The sequence below is a fragment of the Chiloscyllium plagiosum genome, unplaced genomic scaffold, assembly GCF_037043375.1.
Source record: "Chiloscyllium plagiosum isolate Xiang-an unplaced genomic scaffold, Cpla_swu_hap1 HiC_scaffold_27, whole genome shotgun sequence".
In the NCBI taxonomy this organism is placed as follows: Eukaryota; Metazoa; Chordata; class Chondrichthyes; order Orectolobiformes; family Hemiscylliidae; genus Chiloscyllium; species Chiloscyllium plagiosum.
In genome coordinates this window covers 37,175,675-37,199,681 of record NW_028270165.1, presented here as the reverse complement: position 1 = coordinate 37,199,681, position 24,007 = coordinate 37,175,675, and the positions used below count along the sequence as shown (strand labels likewise).

At 44.8% G+C, this 24,007-nt stretch overlaps 2 non-coding genes across 2 annotated transcripts; both read left to right on the top strand.

Moving 5' to 3' along the window:
• The first annotated feature begins 4,795 nt into the window (after positions 1-4,795).
• Positions 4,796-4,869, top strand: trnan-guu (transfer RNA asparagine (anticodon GUU)). Its single transcript has one exon. It is a non-coding gene; the product is annotated as a tRNA-Asn (tRNA).
• A 4,662-nt stretch (positions 4,870-9,531) lies between these two features.
• Positions 9,532-9,603, top strand: trnae-cuc (transfer RNA glutamic acid (anticodon CUC)). Its single transcript has one exon. It is a non-coding gene; the product is annotated as a tRNA-Glu (tRNA).
• The last annotated feature ends 14,404 nt before the right edge of the window (positions 9,604-24,007 follow it).

Below are 24,007 nucleotides of genomic sequence, written 5' to 3'. Positions count from 1 at the left end.
AGATCTTTGTGTCGATCTATATGTAACTGTAAACCGACAGGGTTATGGGGCAGACTGCATACCTCCACGAAGAGTTCACATGGACTCAAGTTGCTGAACGGATATCTTTAGTGCAGTATTGACACTCTTACTGAAGATCTACAATATGCTGCAGTACGATATTACAAGCCCAGGAACAACTGCAAATCAGACAAGGTCTTTTCAGAAGTTGGACCCTGAACTTCTGAATCTGCTGCTGCTCTTCCTCTCTCTCTCTCTCTGAATGAAGATTGATCTTCACACAGACTGCAACTTCCTTCCTCTGCCAAAATATTTGTGAACAAATCCATTTTTTTGAAGGATGGCCTGTTTCCTGATCATCACAATTAAAAGGGTGTCTCCCCCTGATATGCAAAGTGACAGTCAGTCAGGGGAGGGCAGCGTCACGTCTTGTGTTGTGTGGAATCTGTGACAGCTGCAAAAATTCATCCCAACTCCTGTACTCAGTGCTCCGACTGATGAAAGCAAGCATGCCGAAAGTCTTCTTCACTGCCCTGTCTACCCATGACTCCACTTTCTAGGAGCTATGAACCTGCACCCTTACATCTCTTGGTTTGAAATACTGCATATGAAACAGATTTGGTGTTTGTTGGTATGTGTTATTATTTGGTGCTTATCTCGGCTCTTATTCGGTATTTTATACTGAATGCCATGACTGATGAAGGCCAGTATGCCAAACGTTTCTACCTGTGACTCCACTTTCAGAGAACTGTGAACATGTACTCCAAGATCCCTCTGTTCCACTACACTCCTTAAGGTCCTGCCATTCACCATGAAATTCCTACCTTGATTTAACTACACAAAATGTAAGACCTCACACTTATCTATATTAAACTCCATTTGCCATTAACCTTAAACCTATGCCCTCTAATTTTGGACTCCCCGAACCCCAAGGGAGAAGACCTTGCCTATTTACCCTACCCATGTCCCTCATGATTTTATAAATGTCTTTAATGTCACCCCTCAACCTCCAAAGCTCCAGAGAAAATAGCTCCAGTCTATTCAGCCTCTTCCTGTAGCTCAAACCCTCCAACCCTGGCAGCATCCTTGTAAATGTTTTCTGACCCTTTCAAGTTTCACAACACCCTTCCTGCAGCAGAAAGCACAGAATTGCATGCAGTATTGCAACAATGATGGCACCAATGTCCTCTCTGAAGAGGGTTTTAAAACAATATTTATGACTACAAGCAAATCAGGTTAGTTGGGCATGACCTTCCCATAGCAGTTGGTTTTGGTTGTCCTTCATTAACCTATGCTTTATAATATATAAGAAAATATTTTGAGGGATGGGATTGTTGCTAGCACGTCCAACATTTGCTCCCCATCCCTCACGGCCTTTGGACTGAGCAATTGGCTACATGCTAGAAGGCAGTTGAGAGTCAACCACATTGTAGTAGGTCTGAAGTCACGTGATGTGAGCGTGTGCACGCGTGTGTAGGGTTGTGAGTGGTAGATTTCCCTCCCTAAAAGAACACTTTCACAACACTCTATAATGATTGGACAAAAATAACAGTTCTGGTAGCATCTATGAGGAGACGACAGTGTTACTGTTTTGAGTCCTGTGGCCCTTCAAAATTAGGCTGGATTCAAAACATTAACTGTTTTCTTTCCACAGATGCTGCCAGACCTGCTGCATTTCCACAGCAATTGTGCCTTTTGTTGCTGATCTCCAACATCTGCAATTTATTGTCTTAGCCAATAATGGTTTCCTGGTTGCCAGTACAGAGACAAACTCTCACTTCCAGATCTTTTTATTCGTTGAAAATAAAGTCCACTAGCATCCATGATGGGATTTTAATTTTTGATCTCAGAAGACCGAGATCTCTGGGCTACTTAACCAGTATCACGAGATCAAAATCTTCCCTTCATTGACAGTGACATTGACAATCTTGTCCTGAATATTTTTCTTTATTCATTCATGGAACGTGACACTTGGTCTCCCAAAAAATAACCAAGTGCCAATTCAGAGGGCAGTTAAGAGTCAACCACATGACTTTCGATTAAGGGTGACACATTCACCAAACTGGGACAGGACTGAAGATTTCCTTCCTTAAAAAAAAGGTTGTTAGTGAACAAGATAGGTACTTATGACAATTGATAAGATCACCAAAGCAGCGATAAGTTTATATTCCAGATACATAAATTGATTTCAAATTGCATCGGGGCCATAGCAGCATCAATTTGAAACTCCAGATGTTAAATCCAGGAACAATTCCCAAATGCCACCAACTCCCTACAATCTCTAGGCTTCCCAACACTGACTGGTCTGTAATTGCCAGTTGCATGCTTTTCCTCCTTACTATTTACTATTCAATTCAGCCCATTGAGTTGACTCTGCCATTTATTCAGATCACGATAATTCTGGGAAACATTTACTCCATTTTGCTGCCATTTCCCCATAATCCTCAATTCCCTTACTGGTTAAAAAAAATCTATCTCACGCTTGAATGCACGTAACAACCCAGGCTCAACAGCCCTCTGTAGTATCAAGTTCCACAGATTTACTGCCCTCAGGAGAAATTCCTATCTGTCCTAAACATGCAATCTCTTATTTGGAGGTTACTTCCTCTGGTCCCAGACTCACCCACTTTTCCACGTCTAGCCTGTCAAGTCGCCTCAGAATCTTGTACGTGACAATAAGGTTACCTCTAATTCTTCTAACTTCTAATAAGCACAGGCCCAACCTATTCAGTTCTCCTCATAAGACATTCTTTCCATCCCTGGTATCATCATGGTCAACCTTCTCTGGACTGCCTCCAATGCCAATATATCTTTCCTCAGGTAAAAGGCCCTAAACTGTTCACAGTATTCAGTTGTGGCCTGACTAATGCCTTACATAGATTCACTATAACCTCCCTACATTTCTACTCTATTGAAAAGGCCAACCTCCAATTAGCCTCCCTATTACTCACTGAAAGTGGATGAAGAGATTCGTGGTTGTGATTCCAAATCCCTCTATCTAATGTCATCCTCACCACCTGCTTTCCCATCAACTGTGTCTTCTGCAAATTTAGCAATAGTACCTTCACTTTACTTATCCAAGTAATTCGTATATATATTGTAAATAATGTTGGCCCCAGTGCTGATTCCTGTGGTACACCACTAGTTACAAGTTGTCATCCTGAACATGTCCCTTACCACAACTGTGGTAGTTAGCCAATCCTCTATCCATGCTAACATACAGCCTCCCAACACTGTGGGCTCTTTGCTTACTATTTCATGAGATGTGAATATCAATGGCTGTGCCAACAACTCTTCCCAAACTGACTTTGAAAAGGTGGTGCCGAACTGCCTCTTAAATTGCTTCACAAATATGATGTGGTCTGCAACAATGTTCAGGAGTGATTTCCAGCATTTTGGTCAATAACAAAGAAACAATGCGACATATCTTGCAGTCGGAATCCTGTGTTCACACTTGTCTGTTCTTGGTGGTTGAGGTCATGACTTGGAAGGTGCTTTTGAAGAACCACCACTCATGCAATCAAGCCGGACTGATAGATTGTGGCCCGAGACTCTGCCATTTTGACTTCCCTCATCAATCTACATTCTTTCCAGCGAAGTTTCAGTCTCAAACCGCCACGCAATGCCATCTGTTACGGCTTAAAAGATAAGAATACACATGATTACCGACCGTATTTTGGGTTGTATAAATATTTGCCTGCCAGAATTATTTTCCAAAAGACTTTAATTAAACTGGGTGATTGCATGAAATGGTTTGTTGGTCAGACTATAATCATCATCATCCAAGGAGACAATGCCAGTAATACCATTGAACTCTTTTTGTTTAAAAAGCACAAGTTCTTGATTTATTTTTACAACTTACTAGCATTCACACTTCATATTCAATGTCAAACTCAGACAACATAAATGAAATTACACCATTAATTTTGTTTTACAACAATCCAACAGATTAATTAATGATACACAGTGAATACCAAGGCTGATTAATGTGAAATGAAATTTGACTGAAAATGTAAAATCGAGATGAGAGATAACAAATGGGGGAAGGGCAGAAGGCAGGAAATGCAGCATCAGAGAAGGTGCTCCTCCAGGGAGTGTATTTTATAAACTACAACTGCAAAATATAAACAAACACTCTGACATGATCCTCTGGTTTTCATGTAAACCATACTCCCTTACAGTAGGTACCATTTAAATAAGTTAATAGATACAAGCCTTGAGCAAATCCAGCCTCCAGCCGGGCCCGCCGCTTCTTGGAGCTCAGAGAGGGGTTCCCACTCATTCATTCAACAGGAGGCGGCTCAATTTATTGTAATGGGCACGGAGGGTACAGTGGTCGTGTATCATGTTGAGGAGGAAGCTGTTTCCTCTCATTCAACAGAAGTGGACCTATTTACTAGAGTTTTTTTGTGGTGCAGCTGTAGTCTCCCATAGAGCCCTGAGGCTCAGGTTAAAATCCCACTGGTCCAGTGTGTGTAATAACATTACTGCCCAAGCCACGTGCCAATTGGCAGAGGGATAAGAAATTTAGGGAAGTAAACACGTCAACCTGTTCAATGCTATCTCCAATCATTTCACTTCCTGTCCAATTCGTACTACAGGGAGCTCAGCCTCGTTTCACGGAGGTTCTTTCTGAGACGTTTAATCGGGCATTTTTGCACAAGTCAAGTTAAGAAAGCCGGGATCTCTCGCAAGACTGCGCGGGAGACAATAATTGTAATTCGAGGCGGGGTGTCTGAATTATGAATTCACTAATAGCCTCATCTAAGCGATGGTGCAGCCCTCGCCAGCGTCTGTCTCTGTGGCGCAATTGGTCAGCGCGTTCGGCTGTTAACCGAAAGGTTGGTGGTTCGAGCCCACCCAGGGGCGGTGTGTTCGTTGTTCTTCACTGGCTTCGAAGCTGAACGCTTTTAATGGGGTCAGGAAAATGTTCCCCAAACGGAAATCCTCTCCACAAAGGGGTTTCTGAATTGAATTAATGTCTAACGGAAGGGACTGCGGATGCTGAGAAGCCGAGACAAAAAGAGAAACTCGGCAGGTTTGACAGTACCTGTCGGAGAAAACAGAATTTTGAAATGTTATCTCTGATTCTCTTCCCACAGATGTTGCCTGACCTGCTGAGTTCCTCCTGCAATTTCTCGTGTTGTTTTTAACGGAAAGTTCATTTCACCTTTTGGGATGAAACACCTAGACATGAAACACATATCGCCATGTGCAGATATTTATTCCTTTCGAATCACTGTGAAGTGATTGGATTCAAACAAACTCTGCGATGATTCACGCTTTCTCAGCTCCACAGGCAGACAGACCTGGGAAGTGAAGTTGTCAGTGTGGTTCTGTATTCGTGGGCCGAGTGGTTCATGCGATGGACATGAAATCCGTTGCGGTTTCCCCACGCAGGTGTGAACCCTGCCGAGTACAAAATGAGAAATGTCGTCGAAAAGAAAGCCACAATTTTCTGTGAACAGTTCCACATTAGCTTTGCTGAATGAACCCCAAATTTCTTGAAGTGGCTCCTTATTTTCGGCCCTGATTATTAATCTCTCTATGCATGGGAATGGATCCTTCCCACCCGTTCTATCACTCATCAATGTGTGTCGTTCAGTTCGATCTCCCATCAGCCTCCTCTGTCCTGATCAAATCCAGGGGAACAGGATACGTTGGGACTATGGCGCGGACAGGAAAAGACCAATACTCACCTTTCCTGTTAGAACCATTCCATGAGAAATTTTAGACCACAACTTTGGGCGTGTAGTTGTCGCCGAACACTTAAGGTGCTGGCGTAGAGATCCTTTGGGGCTCCCCCGCTCAGGGTGGTAACCTGCTGACTATGCTTTCTTCACTGGCGATTTTAAATGACTTCCTGTTGGCTGCATTATCGCTCAAACTTCACAAAACCCGTCTCGATAAAATCCAGTTTTCTCATGTCTGGGAATTGATTGCCATGCAGGAAAGTCGGGTTGTGAACAAACAACGTACCAGCCTCACAACGTCAGCTCTGTTTACCTTTCCACAGATGCTGCTCGACCTGTTGGCTTTCTGCAGTATTCTCTATGTTTATTCGGCACAAGTGCTGCTTTTCATTCAAGAACTTCAATCCCTGTCCTCTGGTAACTGACTCTGGTCAGTGGCAATTGATTCTTCTGATCATTAATCTGCCCATTCCCACCGCTTCTTCTCCCATCATGATCAACAGCCCCAGGAAATCTCCAGTTAACCTTCTTTGCTCCAAAGCGAACATTCGCAACCTTGGGAATGTCTCTCCAAAATGGAAATTCCTCATCGCTGGAAATGAATCATGGCGTACAATTGGGAAGATGTTTTGGCAAAATATTGTCAGTTACGAAATGGAAAAATGTTCATGAAGCAAAACAGAAATCCCAGTCTCCAGCTTTGTGAACCTTTAGAAACTCTTTGGGAAGCGGATTTCGAGGAGAATGAAAGATGAACTGTCCGACTGAGTAGAGACAGTCCAGACACCGTCCCCTTGTTGAAGAGGTCGGGAGATTGACTCTGATGTTCTCGGGACATGAACTGATCTGAGACATTGAAAGAATTGTCGTTCCTGCACATCAGGAATTCAAACCCCTTCTCGCCTCCGAGCCAATGAGAGAACTCGGGAACAGGCAAAACACGGAAAGGCTCGATGGGTGACGGCCCGGAGTAAGAAAGCTAGTTCCTCCAGCCTGTCCCCGGTGTCTCCACAATGAATGTCCCAGGCTTTATTATGGAAAAGTAAAACTGATAGACGACAACTGGAATTCGAGGCCGGGAGGCTGAATTATGAATTCACTAATAGCCTCCCCTAAGCGATGGCGCAGCCTACGTAATCGCCTGTCTCTGTGGCGCAATTGGTCAGCGCGTTCGGCTGTTAATCAAAAGGTTGGTGGATCGAGCCCACCCAGAGGCGATGAGCTTCTGGTTGCCTGTCACTTTAACACGCCACCCTGTTCCCTGGCCCACATCTCTGTCTCAGACATGCAGCAGTGTTCCAACAAAGCTCCGCTCCAGAAAGTGTTCTTCCTAATGTCACTTTTACTTTTTTTTTCCAAATGCCTTGAAATCACTGCCATTTTTTTGGGAAATTGAAAGGATTCTCATTCCTGCACATGAAGCTGAATTGATTTAATTTCTAACGTAAAGGACTGCGGGTGCTGAGAATCAGAGACACAAAGAGGAGCTGCTGGAGAAACTCAGCAGGTTTGGCAGTACCTGTGGGAGAAAACAGAGTTCTGAAATATTCTCTCTGATTCTCTTTCCACCGATGGTGCCTGACCTGCTGAGTTGCTCCTGCAATTTCTGTTTTTGCTTTTAACTGAAAGTTTATTTCATCTTTCGTAATGAAACAACCAGACTCGCCATATGCAGATATGTAACCCATTCGAAACCTGTGAAGTGATTGTATTCAAACAAACCCAGCAATAACCCACTATTTCTCAGCTCCACATGCAGAGAGACCTGGGAAATGAAGCTGTCAGTGTGGTTCTTTATTCGTGGGTCGACTGGTTAATACGATGGATTTGAGATCGATTGCGGTTTCCCCACGCAGGTGTGAACCTTGCCGACGACAGTTGAGAAATGTCGTCAAAAAGAAAGGAAGACTGCTCCCCGGCTTCTTCTTTAAGATTCAAATCAGTGGAGGGGGAAAAGTATTTCACTTACATTGGGACTGGTGGGTATCTGCAACCCACTGCCTGTCAGGGTGGAACAAGCAGATACCCACAGAGCTGCTTTTGAGGATATGAGCCAAGTGTTTGGAAATGAGACGAGAACAGTGAGGGGCGTGAAGTCGTGATCAAAATGAAGCAGGCACCTGAGGACAAAGGTGTTTTATTTGCCAGTGAAAGATACTGCTTTAAAAAGTTGGGACAATGGAAGGGAAGCCATGATGGCGATTATCTTTGGCTGTTCCTCTTGTGAATGTTCTCATTGCTGCGCATGTCCATGTTAACGTCAGAACTCTGCATCATGGCGGCGTCAGGTACGCACAGTGCCAGGGCGCAATGGATGACGCATCTGACTCCACCTACCTCTTTGAAATGCAGCTCACAGCTTCTTCACACTCCCCAATTAATCTTTCTCATTGTCCTGAAGCCGGCATACGGTTTGAATTCCTGATCTGCAGGAACGAGACTCTTTTCACTGTCTCGCGTCAGTAAGTGTCCCTGAGAACATCAGAGACACGTCACAGCGCGGTCGGAGGAGGGGAAGCTGAAATAGCCCCACACGCTGCTCACGGGCACATTTCACTTTCCCCAACTCACCAGCACAACCTCTGCGGCTCCTGGGAGTGGAAAGGGAACAAATACCAAAACCTAGTCTCAGGTTTGTAAATCTTCAGGAAATAAGACATCTGTTCATCCTGTTGGATCTTCCATCCTGGCCTGACAGCGTTGATTGTAAATGGCTGTCCAGTCAGTGCCGATTCGTTTTGGCTGAAAAAAATCTTCCTTATCTCATCCCAGCATTTCTTGCCACAGAGAACTGTGCGGCAGAGTTCATGTATATATTTCCTTGTATGGTATTTTGTAAATAACATTCGTTTGCGGGTTGTTTGTACAGGCTATTCCAGGTTCATTAGCCGCTGTTTCAGTGTATTGGTAGGTTTGTGGGCTACCATGATGCTGAGAGCGTTGAGTTGTCTGGACATCATTTCCCAGATGTCTTTTATGTAAAGTAATGTGGCTCGGGTTTCTGCACACGTTGTGTCTGCTTGTGTCAGTTTGTTGATGTGAAATCGACACACTGGGTTTATTGGGAAGGCAAAAGTGCGGATTGCAGATGCTGGAAACCAGAGTTTAGATCAGAGTGGTGCTGGAAAAGCACAGCAGATGAGACAGCTTCCGAGGAGCAGGAAAATCGACTTTTCGGGCAAAAGCCCTTCATCAGGAATGGAAGCAGGACGCCTCCAGGGCGGAGAGATAAATTGGGGGGTGGGGGTGGGGGTGTGCTGGGCCGAAGGTAGCAACGAGTACAATAGGTGAATGGGGGTGGGGATGGAGGTGAAATGTCAGAGAGGAGGGTGGAGCAGATAGGTGGGAAGGGAGATTGGCAGGTAGGACAGGTCATGAGGATAGCACTGTGCTGGAAGTTTGGAACTGAAGTAAGGTGTGGGGAGGGGAAATGAGGAAACTGGTGAAGTCTACATTAATGTTCTGGGTTTGAATTTATCCGAGGCAGAAGATGGGGCGTTCTTCCTCCAGGCATCGGGTGTGGAGGGAGCGGCGATGGAGGAGGCCCAGGACCTGCATGTCCTCGGCAGAGTGGGAGGGGTGGTGTTGAAATGTTGGGCTAAAGGGCGATGGGGTTGATTGTTGCGGGTGTCCTGGAGGTATCCCCTCAAGCGCCGTGACTGGACTCTGCGAGGAGTCTCCAGCCTCCCCAATGCAGAGGAGACCGCATCGGGAGCAATGGATACAAGAAATGACATTGGTGGATGCACAGGTGAAAGCCTTCGATCTCCCGCGGCCCGGGTTCGTTTTTCGGGCAGGTAAGTCATTTTCAGTAGATCTGACATCTTGCATTTGCATCTCCCTGGTGGTCTAGTGGTTAGGATACGGCGCTCTCACTGCCGCGGCTCGGGTTCGATTCCCGGTCAGGGAAACCATTTTCAGGGGTGCAGGCTACCCATTCTTCTTAAATGCGCTGTGTAATTATTTATAGTCGTTCCTGGGTGCTGCAGTGTGTCGTGGCTCGTTGAAATGGTGTCCTGATTCAGATTTGTTTGTATGTGGAGGGATGATTGCTTCTGGAGTAAAGTACTTGGTTCGTGTGCGTTGTTTTCCTGTAGAGGCTGTTTTGAATTTACCATTGACTGTTTGCTCTACTGTGACATCTAGAAATGACACTTTGTTGTTGTTCTCCTCTTTTGTGAATTTTATGTCAGCGAGAATATTGTTGATGGTGTTGTAGGTTTCCTCTAATTTGTTTCATTTTTTGATGACAAAAGTGTCATCACTGTAGTGGACCCAAAGTTTGGGTGGATCGTTGGAAGGGCTGTTTGTTCGAGTCTCTGCATTATTGCTTCTGCGACGAATCCTGATACTGGTGGTTTCATGGGTATTTCGTTGATTTGTTTGGAGGGCTTGTTACTGAATATGAAGTGGGTGGTAAGACACAGTTCCACGAGCTGGATAGTGCTATCTTTGCTGATGAAGTTGGTGCTGTTTTTGTGTCTCTGGTTCTTCGAGTAGTGTCTTCAGTTTTCTTTGGCCAAGTTGATGTTAATGGATGTGAACAGGGCTGTTATGTCAAAGGACATCATTATTGCATTCTCTTCCATCTTAGTGTATTTGGTGTTCAGGAATTCTTGGATGGAGTAAATGGAGTGGCGTGAATCTTCGACTTGGTGTTTTCAGTGGAGGCCTTTGACTAGTCTGTATATTGGTGTTCCAAATTGTGAAGCTTTGGGCCTGAGGAGGGCTCCTGGTTTGAAGAGGAGAACAACAACAGCGTACCATTCTTAGATGTCACAGTAGAGCGAACAGTCAATGGGGGAACTTCAAACTAGCGTCTACAGAAAAACAACACACACAAACCAAATACTTAACCACAGAAACAATCATCCCAACACCCACAAACGTTGCTGCATCAGGACATTATTTCAACGAGCCACTACACACTGCAGCACAGAGAAACTACGAAGAGCAGAAGAGGAATAGGTATATAGTGTATTTAAGGAGAACGGGTCCCCAATAAACCTAGTCCGCCGATTTCTCATTGATGCTTCCAAGCTGACTTTCAAAAATTCGTTTGGGCCTCCATTCTTTCCTGTTTGTTTTTTGCGGGTTTTGAAAGCTTTCGCAATCCTCTGACTGAGTATTGGAGTTGGGAAGTTATGTTGTGGCTGTACAGGACATTGGTTAGACCACTTTTGGAATATTGTGTGCAATTCTGGTCTCCTATCAGAAGGATACTGTGAAATTTGAAAGGGCTCTGAAGCACCAGTGGGTCCACAGAGGGGAAGAGGCCCTTCTGCTGCCCTGAGTGTGGGAAGGCCTTCAGTGATTCCTCTGCCTGCTGCCGCACCAGTTGGTCCACACCGGGGAAGGCTGTTCTCCGGCCCCAAGTGCGAGATGGCCTTCAGCAGTTCTTCCCACCTGCTGAGACACCAATGGGTCCACACTGAGGAGAGGCCGTTCTTCTGCCCAGAGTGCAGGAAGGGCTTTGCTCTTTCCTCCGAACTGCTGGCCCATTGGTGAGTCCACATGGGGGAGCGGTCGTTCAGTTGCCCTAAGTGCAGGAAGTCCTTCAGCAATTCCTCAGCCCTGCTGAGGCACCAGTCCGTCCATACCGGGGAGAAGCCGTTCTCCTGCCCCGAGTGTGGGAAGGGCTTTATCCGCTCCTCCACACTGCGGAAGCACCAGCTGGTCCACACGGGGGCGGGATGGGGGGTTGGGGGAGAGGCCATTCTGCTGACCTGACTGCGGGAAGTCCTTCAGCAATTCCTCCACCCTGCTGAAACACCTGTGTGTCCTTCAGCAGTGGGAGGCCCTTCAGCTGGCCCGAGTGTGGGAAGAGGTTCATGTTTGCTTGCAACTTGCGGAAGCACCAGCGGGGGCACTGCTGCTCATTGAGCCAGGGACTGCACATTGCCAATGAAATGATCCAAATAAACCTCAGACCGCAAGACCATCGGAGCAGAAGTTAGGCCATTGGGCCCGTCGAGTCTACTCTGCCATTCGTTAGAGACAAAATTAGTGCAGATGAGATTAGCTACAGGAAATAGGCCATTTGTCCCAACAAGTCCACACAAACCCTCCGAAGAGTAACCCATCCACACCCATTTCCCTCTAACTAATGTACCTAACTCTATGGGCAATTAAGCATGGCCAATCAACATGACCTGCACATCTTTGGTTTATGTAAGAAGACAGGATCGCCCAGAGAAAACCCATGCAGACACTGGGAGATTGTGCAAACTCCTCACAGACAGCGATCCAAGGCTGGAATCAAACCTGGGTCCCGTGCGCTGTGAGGCTGCAGTGGTAACCACTGAGCCACTACATATTGCAACCCGAAGTTGCAAGCAGGAGGTTGGGAGAATACAGCCTCAGAATGTAGAGTAGTCAGCGTTTTGGGTATTAACCTTCTTCAGGACTGAAACGTTAACTTCTCCATGAGAAACGATTTATGGGAATGATGCTGGGGGTTGTAGGGTTTGAGCTCCAGGGAGAGGCTGTATAGGCTGGAGCTGTTTTACCTGGAGCATCGGAGGCAGAGGAGTGACCTAATAGAGGTTACAAAATCATGAGGGGCATGGACAGGGTAATAGACAAGGTCTTTTCTCAGGGGTGGGGGAGTCCAGAACTAGAGGGCATAGGTTTAGGGTGAGAGGCGAAATATATTAAAGAGACAACGTCTTCATGCAGGTGGTGGTACATATATGAAATGAGCTGCCAGAATATATGGGTCAGGTGCTGTCAAATGGGACTAGATTAATTTAGGATATCAGGTCAGCATGGACAAGTTGGACTGAAGGGTCTGTTTCCATGTTGTACGTGTCTCTGACTACTGGTCCTCATGTAATTTTAAAATAGGGTCCAAGTAACGTTGAATAGTTCAATCTTATTGAGCTCACTTCCTGAAAAGTTTCAAATGAATCATCTGAGCGATACTGTTTAAACATGCTAAGTTGGACAAAGTATCCCATCAAGTTCAACACAAACCCAGAGATGAAGAAGTCAGAAGTCAGAACACCAAGGGGACCAAACTGATCACAATATTCCAGGTGCAACCTTATCAACGTCCTGTATAACTACAACATAACTTGCCAACATCTATACTCAATTCCCTAATTGATGAAGGCCAGTGTGCTGAAACCTTTCTTCACTGCCTTGTGTACCAATGTAATCAGAGATATAGGACCTACTTTAAACTGATCCACAATCCAGCTACTGGGAGCCCAGAAGCAGAGTAGTGCTGCGTGAGTGTGCTGGGCACACAACCCAGAGGTCGATGGGTAAAAACCATGTGATCCTATTGCCCAATGTCTCCGTAAGCTGCTTTCATTTACAATGTTGCTCTGTTCTGTATGTTGCCTTTGCATCTGCTTCCCACAGCTTCTTCAGTGCAGGAGTGGCAGCTGGAGCCCAGGAGTTCAACGACCCGCAGGAGCTTGAGGAAGGTCCAAGCTCCAAGAAGCGGGGGGTAAGGCTGGAGGCAGGATTTGCTCAAGGATTGTATTTTTAACTCATTTAAATGGTACCTACTGTATGGGGCTATGGTTTACATTAAAACCGGAGGATCATATCAGAGTGTTTATATTTAGCAGCGGTAGTTTGTAAAATACACTCCCTGGAGGAGCACCTTCTATGATGCTACATTTCTTGCTTTATGCCCATCCCCCATTTCTTATCTCCCAGCTTGGTTTTATGTTTTTTTGGTTAAATGTAATTTCATATTAATCAGACTGGGTATTGACTGTGTGCTATTAATTTGCTTCTTCGAATATTGAAAGTCAAAATTAATGGTGTAATTTCATTTCTGATGTCAGAGTTTGACATTGAATGTGCAGATGTGAATACCAGTAAGTTGTGAAAATACATCAAGAACTTGTGGTTTTTAACAAAAAGAGCAGTTCACTGATATTCATGGCATTGTCTTATTTGGGAGTGATGATTCAAATCTGACCAACAAACCGTTTCATGCAGTCACCCAATTTAGTTAAAATTTTCATTAATTTAATTAAAGAAAAGAACTCTGCTAAGATTTATGCAATCTATTTATAAGATTATGTCCATTGCTTGCAATATGGTCTCATCCACATTGGGGAAACTAGACCCCAACTCGCGGAACGTTTCAGGGAACAGCTCTGGGACACGAAAACTAAACGATCGACGCCCTGTGGCTGAACGCTTGAACTCGCTCTCCCATTCCGCCAAGGACATGCAAGTCCTGGGCCGCCTCCACTGCCAAACTCTTGCTACCCGACGCTTGTAAGAAAAACACCTCACCTTCTGACTTGGGACCCTCCAACCACATGGTATCAATGTAGATTTCATCATTTTCCTCATTTCCTCTCCCCCACCTTGTCCCAGATCCAACCTTCCAATTCGACACCAACCTCTTGACCTGTCATACCTGTCCACCTTGCTTCTCACCTATTTGCTCCACCCTCATCTCTGACCTATTACCATCAATCCCTACCTCCATCTACCTATTGCATTCCCAGCTGCCATTCATCCAGCCCCACTTCCTTCCCATTTACCTCTCAGCCCCCTTGGGCCACCCTTTATTCCTGATGAAGAGCTTATGCTCTAAACCAAGACTGTTATGAAACAACATTCTCAACAAATAGGAAATAGCTCCCAAGTCAGATTTCATTCCCTCTTCTGTTTCCCAGTTCTTTCAGAAACAAGAAATATCTTTTTCTTCCACTAGAAAGTGATCTTCCACTTTGCGCTGTCTGAAGTGTTATGCCACATTATTACTTCAGCCACCTTTTAAGAATCCTTTCAACCTGTTTTTCTAACAATTGTGGAGGTGACCAAAAGCAAACATTTCACTCCTCCTCAATGCCCCATTTCTCCTCCGATGAGCCACTTTGTCATGTTGTCTATGTTACAAGCAGCCGAGTGCACTTGGTTTCTGAATTGAAATTTGGCCATTGAAGTGATCAGAATTAATATATATCGATGGATAGCTGTGTTTGCACTAACTGTAATTATCCACCAATATGATGTCGTTTGTTCCACCAAAACTGGAAACAATGATCTGTGTTTATATTGCAGTCGGATGTAGAAAATCATCCCAGCGATCTTCACGTTATTATAGTTTACTGTGGCCATACAGCGTTGCGAGGCAGTTTGATGTGACTAAAATTTGGATGGAAAGAATGTAGATTGATGAGAAGGCAAAATCGCAGTGTCTCTGGCCACAATCGATCTGTCTGGCTTGATTATATGAGTGGCGGCTGTTCAAGAGCAACTTCCACTCCATCACTTCAAACAGCAAGAGGAGACAAGTGTGAACACCACATTCCAACTGTGACATATACGCATTGCTTCGATGTTATTGATCAAAATCCTGGAACTCGCTCCTGAACCTTTATTATAGACCACATCATATTTGTGAAGTAATTTAAGAGGTAGCTCACCACCACTTTTTCAAGGACGGTTTGGGAAGACTTGCTGGCAGAGCCAATGATATGCACATGATATTGGAAACAGTCTAATCGTATGGATAGATGATTGGCTAACCAATGATACAGGAGGGATAAGGGGCATGCTCAGGATCGCAACTTACAACTAGCAACGTTCCACAGGGATCAGTGCTGGGTCACAAAATTATTTACTATATTTATATGAATTACTTGGATAAGTAAAGTGAATGTACTATTGCCAAGATTGCAGTAGATACAGTTGATTAGAATGCAGGTGGCAAGGATGACATGAACTCTTCATCCAAGTTCAGTGAGTAATCGAGAAGGCAAAAGGGAGATTGGCCTTCAAATGGAGTACAAAAGTAGGGAGGTTATCGTGAACCTCCGCCTGGAGGTTTTGATTGAAAGTGCAGTGAAGATTCAACCAGCTGACAGTGGATCTGAATCACATGTAGATCAGACCAGGTTTGGACAGCAGGAAACCAGATAAGTTTTTACAACAAACCACAACGATTTCATCATTTGACTCTTAATTCCAGATTTATATTGAATTCAGATTTCACCATCTGCCGTGGCAGGTTTTGAACCCAAGTGCCGTGAACATTACGTGGGTGAATGGTCTGGTGACAATAAAGTGGCCATCGCCTCCCCTGAACACATTGGCATATTGTGTTCAGAGGTAACAAAGGAGCAAGAGGTTTCAGCAGCTGCTAAGTTGTTGATATTACACAAGGGAACATCAGCACTCTCAGTAATGGCACATACTGAAGCCAGGGCCCTGTATCAAAGGTAAGGGCTCGGGATCCACAAGAAATAGGAACAGCAATACGCCATTCAGCCTCTTGAGCCTGCTCCTCCATTCAGTAGGATCGTGGCTGATCTGGCATTCCCCACATCCACGTTCCTGCCCTTTTCCTGTAACAGTTCATCCCCCGACTGATCACGAATCTATCGATCCTAGTTTTAAATGTGACAAGAAGGATGTCAACAGAGTTACTGAGGTTCGGGGAGGGGCGGGGGGTGCTCAGGTCGAACTTGGGGACTAAAACAATGGCTTCACACTTCACAATATTTAACTAAGGGAATGTTTATGGTTATCCAATGCTGGAAATTGGGCAGGCATTCAGATGAAATTATTGGTAACTTATGAATGACAGAGGAGTCGGGAGAGAAGTGGTGTTCAGGCACAGTTGGATATCATCAGTATAGATGCCAACACCAGCAGCTACGGTTAAATAAATAAGAACGGAAGACACTAAAAGCAGACCCTCCCAGAGCATACAGCAATATTGGAGAGGGTCAGTACTGTCATTAACTCTGATCAAGGCTGTCCGCAGGTCGACGAGGGAATGTTCATCCCTCTCACCGTTACAAACGATGTCAAATATGACCTTGATAAGAATTGTTTCAGGGGTAGAAACCAGACTCGAGGGCTTTAAACACAGAATTCTGGAAAAGCTGGGAATGGCTTATTCAACAATGTAACATCCAAACCAACACTTCCATTGGTGCGATAATTATAGAAGTGTTTTGGTTTTTATTTAGATGATTCTCAGCAATACTGAGTAAGAAGCAACAAAATTAACACAAGAAATATTGCAATTGCTACAATATGCCTGCTCCCAATAGGAGACCACCTGGTGTTCACTTAAATGTCTGCAAGGCGCAATATTGGAAAGGAATTATCCAGTTCATAGCTATAAGAGGGGAGACACAGACTGCTTGATACAAAGGGCGGGAGTAGGCCACTCGGCCCTACGAGCCTGCTGCAACATTCAATAAGATCATGGCTGATCTGAATACAACCTCAGCTCTACATTCCTCCACATCCCCGACAATCTGTCACCCACTTGGTTAGCAAGAACCTGTCTACCTCTGCCTTAAAGATTTTGAATTCACTGCCTTTTTAGGAAGACACACAACCATCAGAAAGAAAAAAAACCATCCTCATTTTTGTCTTCTACTTTTAAAATATGACCCTGTATTTTCAGATATTAAGATAGGGATACAAGCTGCATTCAAATAATACCTGTGGTACAGTTAACTATCTCAAAGTGCTTCACGTGAACATAATGAGAATTCCTTTAAAAATCACAAGAGTGGAGCACAGATTAGGACAGGTGGCCAAAGACTTGGTCAAAGGGGCAGGTTTAGGGCAATCTTTTAAACAGGTTCAATTTCCCAAACATCTGAGGACGAAGACATAAAGAGCAAACACAAAATAGCAAAGGATGGGAAACAACAGTGTGGACATAATGTCACAGGATGAGTAATCCAGGGAACATGAGTTCAAATCCCACCACAGCAAGAGGTGAGATGTGAATCATTCGAATCATAAATGGGGAACACAAAATTAGTCTCAGTATGGTATCGATGGCACTGACGTCAATTGTCATAAAATCCCATGTTCACCAATGTCCTTTCAGGAGGGAAACTGCCATGCTTACCTGGTCTGGCTTACATGTGACTCCAGACACACAGCAATGTGGTTGACTCTTAAATTGCCCTCTGAATTGGCATAAGCAAGACACCTTGCACTTAAGGATGGATAACAAACATCAACCTTGTTAAAGTGTCAGAACAGAAATTGCTGGAGAAACTCAGCCAGTCTGGCAACACCGGTGGAGAGAGAGAGAGAAAGAAACAGAGTCAATATCCTGGCATGCGTCCAGAACAGTTGTGAAGAAGGGTCACAGCTCTTGAAATGCTAACTCTGCTTCTCTCTCCACTTGTGCTTCCAGTCCTTTTGAGTTTCTCCAGCAATTGGTGCATTTTTGTGTTTCAGATCTCCAGCATTGCAGTTCTTTATTACACTGACTTAGGGAAGCTCAAATCCGATAAAAGAATAAAGCAGAAGGGCTGGAATTACTCAGCAAGTCTGGCAGCAGCTATGGAGATAAAAAGTTAGTTCTTCGGGTTATTGAATGATCTTACATCGGGGACAAACTTTTGGCAAGCTGCAAGAGTAAAAGGCACTGGTGTAACTTCAACATCTGGGAGAACTCTCTCAGCCATGGAGGTCAGACTGACTCAGCATTCTGGTCCTGCTCATTACCTGTTAACTTCTCCATTTGTTGTTCTTGTTATATTTCTACATGGTTGACACATTCCTATGTTTTAAAATGATATTCCAAACTGACAGGAATTTTCCATGTAAGTAATCATACATTAGAGGGTTTGGAACGTGAATGTAACTTTTAAACAAAAAGTATTTATTCATGCATGGTGTGTGGGCATCGCTGGCAATGCTTGCATTTATACCATCCTTAACCACCCTGTGGTTGGTTGGAAAAGTGAATGAAGGTGTCTGAGATTGTCTTGATTAGCACAGCAATCTCAAAGATGGGTGTGCTCAGGTAGAAGTACTCTCCACTCCCACAGCAAGTCTGCATTCACTTTAATTGCAGATGCCATCTCACACTCCCAGGAAAAGGACAGCATGGGATTACAATCAGAATAAAGCTTCCTCTAGTCTTAAATTGAAAGTGAAGCTACCTCAACACTGTCCCCAACAAACACTGTCAAGACAGAGAGAGCATTGTGTTAGATACAGAGTAAAACTCCCTCTACACTTCCCCATTCATTCAGTCCCTGGACAATGACAGCAAAGGGTTAAATAAACAGTAGAGCTTCTTCCATTATGACTGACACTTAGTACGTTCTACACCAATCCTCAAGGATAATTCAGAACTGAGCCTATTATCTGGTACTGAATTCACACACCCTAATGGGAATGACAGCAACAGAAAATCAGGTCAAACACACACAATGTACAACAAAACTAAACCGTTATTGGGATCTAAGATTTTTAAATGAGAGGAGATATGATCCCTGCAATGATCTGAATGTGAGCTGAACAACTTTCTCACTTGAACAATATTCTCTGGGAATGCAATGTCCACCTCACTGCTGTCTATTCAATTCCTCTGCTCTCGTTCAGGGCTGAGTTGCGGCTGACCACATGGTGGCGTGGGCGTCAAGAGGTTAGACAATTAAGGTCAACTTGGATTGAGGGCATCCTGTGTCATGCCAGTGAGGTCGAGGGTCGCTGATTTACTCAACTTATAATCGTGGACAAGGGGATGTCAGGCTGGGCTTGTATCAATTTGCGTTTAGAAGAAACAGATGATCTGATGAAGCTGTATAACATCTGGAGAGGACTTAATGTAAATGTAATGTCCACTCATTTCTAGCCAGAGACTAGCCTCTCATTTAAGATAGGAGAGTTTTGTTTTTCTCTCAAGTGTTCCCAAGTCTTTGAAATTCACTTCTTTAGAGAGCAGCGTGTGGTGGTGGCACGGTGGTTAGCACTGCTGCCTCACGGCATCAGTGATCTGAGTTTGAACCCACCCTCGGGCCGAATCTTTGTGAGGAGTTTGCACATTCTCCCCTTGTGTCTGCGTTGTTTTCCTCTGGTGCTCTGGCCTCCTACCACAGTCCAAAGGATGTGCAGGTGAGTGTAGATTGACCATGGGAGATGCAGGGTTACAGAGATAGAGTAACGAACTGGTTTTGGGTGGGACGGTCAGTCAATGTTGACTCGATGGGCTGAATGGCCTACTTGCACGCAATTGACCGATATCAATCAACAGTATACTCTTGCTTTATGGTTACCGGCATCAAATTACTTTCGTGGTTTTGGTTATTTCATCTCTTACGTCATCATATTCAACCAACTGCAGCATCTCGAAACTTGCTTAATTACAATATCCAATATCAGCAGAGTACTTTTTCTTTTTGTCACGACCATTATCTTGAAATCTGACGTGTGACCTCTTCATTGCTGTCAAAGTTCCTTATTTGTCCCTCCATTGTCATGGTCTTACTTTGTCGAATGACTTCCTGGCTTTTGAAGTTAAGACCCTATATTCTGCCCTCGTCAACACTTTCCCTTCCAATTCTATACTAAAGATTTCATGAAAATCCTCAGAGTGTGGTGAGACTGTGGAACTCACTCCCATAGTGAATAGTTGGGGTGAAAGACATTACAACTAAGGGTAAGCAACCAAATACAAATGTATGTCACTCTCACCAGATTCACAACACAGTGAAATTAAAACATGCAATGTCCCTCAATTTCTCAACTCTTCCGAACCAGACTTGATGAAGAACAGATCTTGCACATCAACATTATAATTTAAACAAAAACCAACAATTATAAATACGGCAACTTTTCTAGGCCAAAGTTAAGTCGATAATCTAATTAATAGCAATGAATTAAACCCTTTGATCAAGTCCCACATCATCTCAGAAATAGAAATTTCAGCGGCAAATTAAGAAAGAATTTTTTAAAAAAACTTACCAATTCAAACAAACAGTTTCCAACAATGTATTGCCAAGCCTTTGTGCAATACTTGGACTGTGAGTTTTTCACAGACACGTAACTGTAAATCCAATTTAAAAGTCACTGCTGAATGTGACGAGACACCCCAAAGTATTCAGTCATTTCTTACAGGCTGGGACTCATTCCCAGAAAGAGCCAACAATTCTTTAACTGGACAGTAGAATCTCGGGAGAACAGCTCCTGGGCTCAACAAGCAGCAACGCCCAATGGAAGCAAAGTTGGCGGCGGGGCAGGGCGGGGCAAGGGCATAAAACAAAAAAGCCCACTGACTCTCCCACTGCACAAACACACTGTCAGAATGCACAGGGGCTCAGTCCTGGGAGTGACCCACAGCAGTTTCATCAAGAGGGCCACACTTGATGAACAGATCTTGCACACCAGAATTATAATTTAAACAAGAACAAACAATTATGAATACCGCAAATTTACTAGGGCAAAGTTAAACAAGATAATCCAGTTAATAGCGATGATTTAAGCCTTATGATCAAGTCCTCCACCATCCCATAGACACAAAATTAAGGGGTAAATTAAGAAAGAGAATTTTTAAAATTATCAATTGAAGCAATCAATTCCCAACAATGGATTGCCAAGCTGTTGGGCAATCCTTCGATGATGAGTTGGTCACAGGCACATAACTGTAAATTTAATTTCAATGTCACTGCTGAATGTGAATGGACACCCTGAAGTATTCAGCTATTTCTTACAGACTGGAGCCCGTTCCCAGACAGAGGCAATAATTCTTTAACTGGACAGAAAACACTAGAGAGAAAGCTCCTGGGCTCCTGGGCTCCCCCACTGGAAGCAAAGTTGCGGGGGTGGGGGAGCACGACGGCATAAAACAAAAAAATCCGACCGACTCTCCCACTATAAGCACTGTCAGAATGGGCAGCGGTTCAGTCCTCGCAGTGACCCACAGCAGTTTCACCAGCAGAATCAGATTGTTGGGAGCACTGGTGTGCCCGCTGGTGCTTCTGCAAGGTGCAGAATGATGAGAACCGCCGCCTGCACTCGGGGCAGGTGAACGGCCTCTCCCCAGTGTGGACCCGCTGGTGCCTCAGCAGGTGGGAGGAATTGCTGAAGGCCTTCCAGCACTCTAGGCAGGGGAAGGGCCTCTCCCCCGTATGGATCCGAAGGTGGGATGCCTGGGTAAAGCGCTTCTCACATTTGAGGCAGTAGAACGGGCTCTCCCCGGTGTGGACCCGCTGGTGCCTCAGCAGGGCAGAGGAATTGCTGAAGGTCTTCCCGCACTCAGGGCAGCTGAAGGGCCTCTTCCTAATGTGGACCCGCTGATGGCTCATCAAGTGAAAACATCAAGACAGACACCTCTGAATTATGGATATCTCCACCTGAAAGTTAGTATCTTTCACGACATCTAGGAGTGAGTAAGTCTGATTTTGGGAAGCAAAAAAAGTAACAATTCAGGCGGGTGGAATTGCTGAAGCCCTTTTCGCACTCAGAGCAGGAGAACAGTCTCTCCCCGGTGTGATTGCGCCCATGAGTCTCCAGGTCAGATGGGAAACGGAAGCTTTTCCCACAGTCGCCACACTTCCACGGTTTCTCCACGGGACGGGATTCCTTAGGTTTCTCCATGACCGAAGCTTCACCTGCACACAAACGCGTGTACAGCACCTCTCTGCCGTGAATTCCACCTCCCAGTCTGTATAACATTTTCTGCTCCACAATCAGAGTGCTGCAACAGTAGTGTCTCTCTTCCAGTCTCACTGATGTTGAAAAAGTACTGAAACAGAAACCAAAAAGCTTGGTTCCTTCTCACAGAATCATGGCCGAAAATTGTTATTGTCCCGATGGATTCAGTGACTGTCAGACATTGACGTGAAATTGAGGACTGCAAATGCTGAAAGGTCAGAGTCAAAGTGCAATGCTTGAAAATCACAGCAGATCAGGCAGCATCTGAGGAGCAGTCGAGTCAATATTTCAGGCAAAGCCCTTCAGCTATTGATATTGAAACTTCCGTCTTCAGATCTTCAAATAATCTGTAAAAAGAGATTACATAAATCATCACTGTCAGTCCAGGTTAGAAATTCCAAACAAGCAATTCTACTTTCTGCAGAACACTCATTTCCTTTTCCACAAAATTGAAAGCACCATCCCACCCCCTCTCACCCCTCTATTCCCACTCCGCTCAAACTAATTCTCCCGATGGTACTGATTCAGAATCTTACAGAGACCGAAAAGTGAAAAGATCAAGACAGACACCTCTGAATTTTGGATACCTCCACCTGAAAGTTAGTATCTTTCACGATATGTAGGAGTGAGTAAGTCTGATTTTGGGAAGTAAAAAAAGTATCAATTCAGGATGAACCTTCAATGCAGCTTCTTGAGAAACAACCAGACACGGAATGGTTAACATCTGGGGAGGTGGAGGAAATGAGATATCAAGGCATTGGCACCGACACCAGACAGAAACTGAACATACAGGCATGGCAAACATTATGGGCAAGCCAGAGTCATAGAGATACACAACACAAAAACTGGTCCTTCGATTCAACTCATCCGTGCCGACCAGATAGCCTAACTTAATCTCGTCTCATTTACCAGCACTTGGCCCATATCCCTCTGAACTCTTCCTATTCATATATCCATCCAGACGCCTTTTAAATGTCATAATTGGACCTACATCCACTCCTTCCTCCGGCAGATTATGCCTTACACTTGCCTCTCTCACCCCAAACATACTACCCTCCTGTTCTGGACTTCTCCCATCCCTGGGAAATGACTTTGTCTATTTAACCTATCCATGCCTTGCATGACTCTATAAACGTCTGTCAGGTCACCCCTCAGCCTCTGGTATACCGGGGAAAACAGCTCAAGCGATGCACTGCGTGTACTTTTAGCTTCACACTCGCTGAACCTTCCTCCCGTGTAAAACAATGTTTCCCTCCCCAACACTGTCCATGGGAAAAGCCAAGAGCGCTGAGACTCTGGAGTTGGGGGAATGCCACGTAGAATTCCTACAATGTGGAAACACGCCATTCAGCCCAACAAGTCCACACAGACCATCCAAAGTGTAACGCATGCATACAATTTCACCTATCCCATTACACTCCACTTACTGCACACTCTGGCCCCATTTAGTATGGTCACTTCTCCCGAAACCGCACATCGTTAGACTTTGGGAGGAAACCAAAGCAGCTGGAGGAAACCCACGCAGACACGGCAGGGAGAATATGCAAACGCTCATGTGCGGGCGACTCCGCACAGACAGTCGCCCCAAGGCTGGAATCGAATGCGGGTCCTTGGTGCGGTGAGGCAGCAGTGCTCACCACTGATTGTGCTACAGACGTATGCAAAAGGAGGTGGGGACTGTGAACTTTGTTAATTGTACCACACAGTGGATTGTTGAGTAAGGTTAAATCTCACGCGATCCAGGGAGAGCTAACCACTTGGGTACAAAATTTAGAAACGCATTGGTGTAGATGCTGGAATCCTTCCTGAAAACAACAAATGCTGAAGATCACAGTGGGTCAGGCAGCGCTGTGCTACTCTACGACCAGATAGTGTGGATGTGGAGATGATGTTTCCACTAGGAGAAGGGTTGA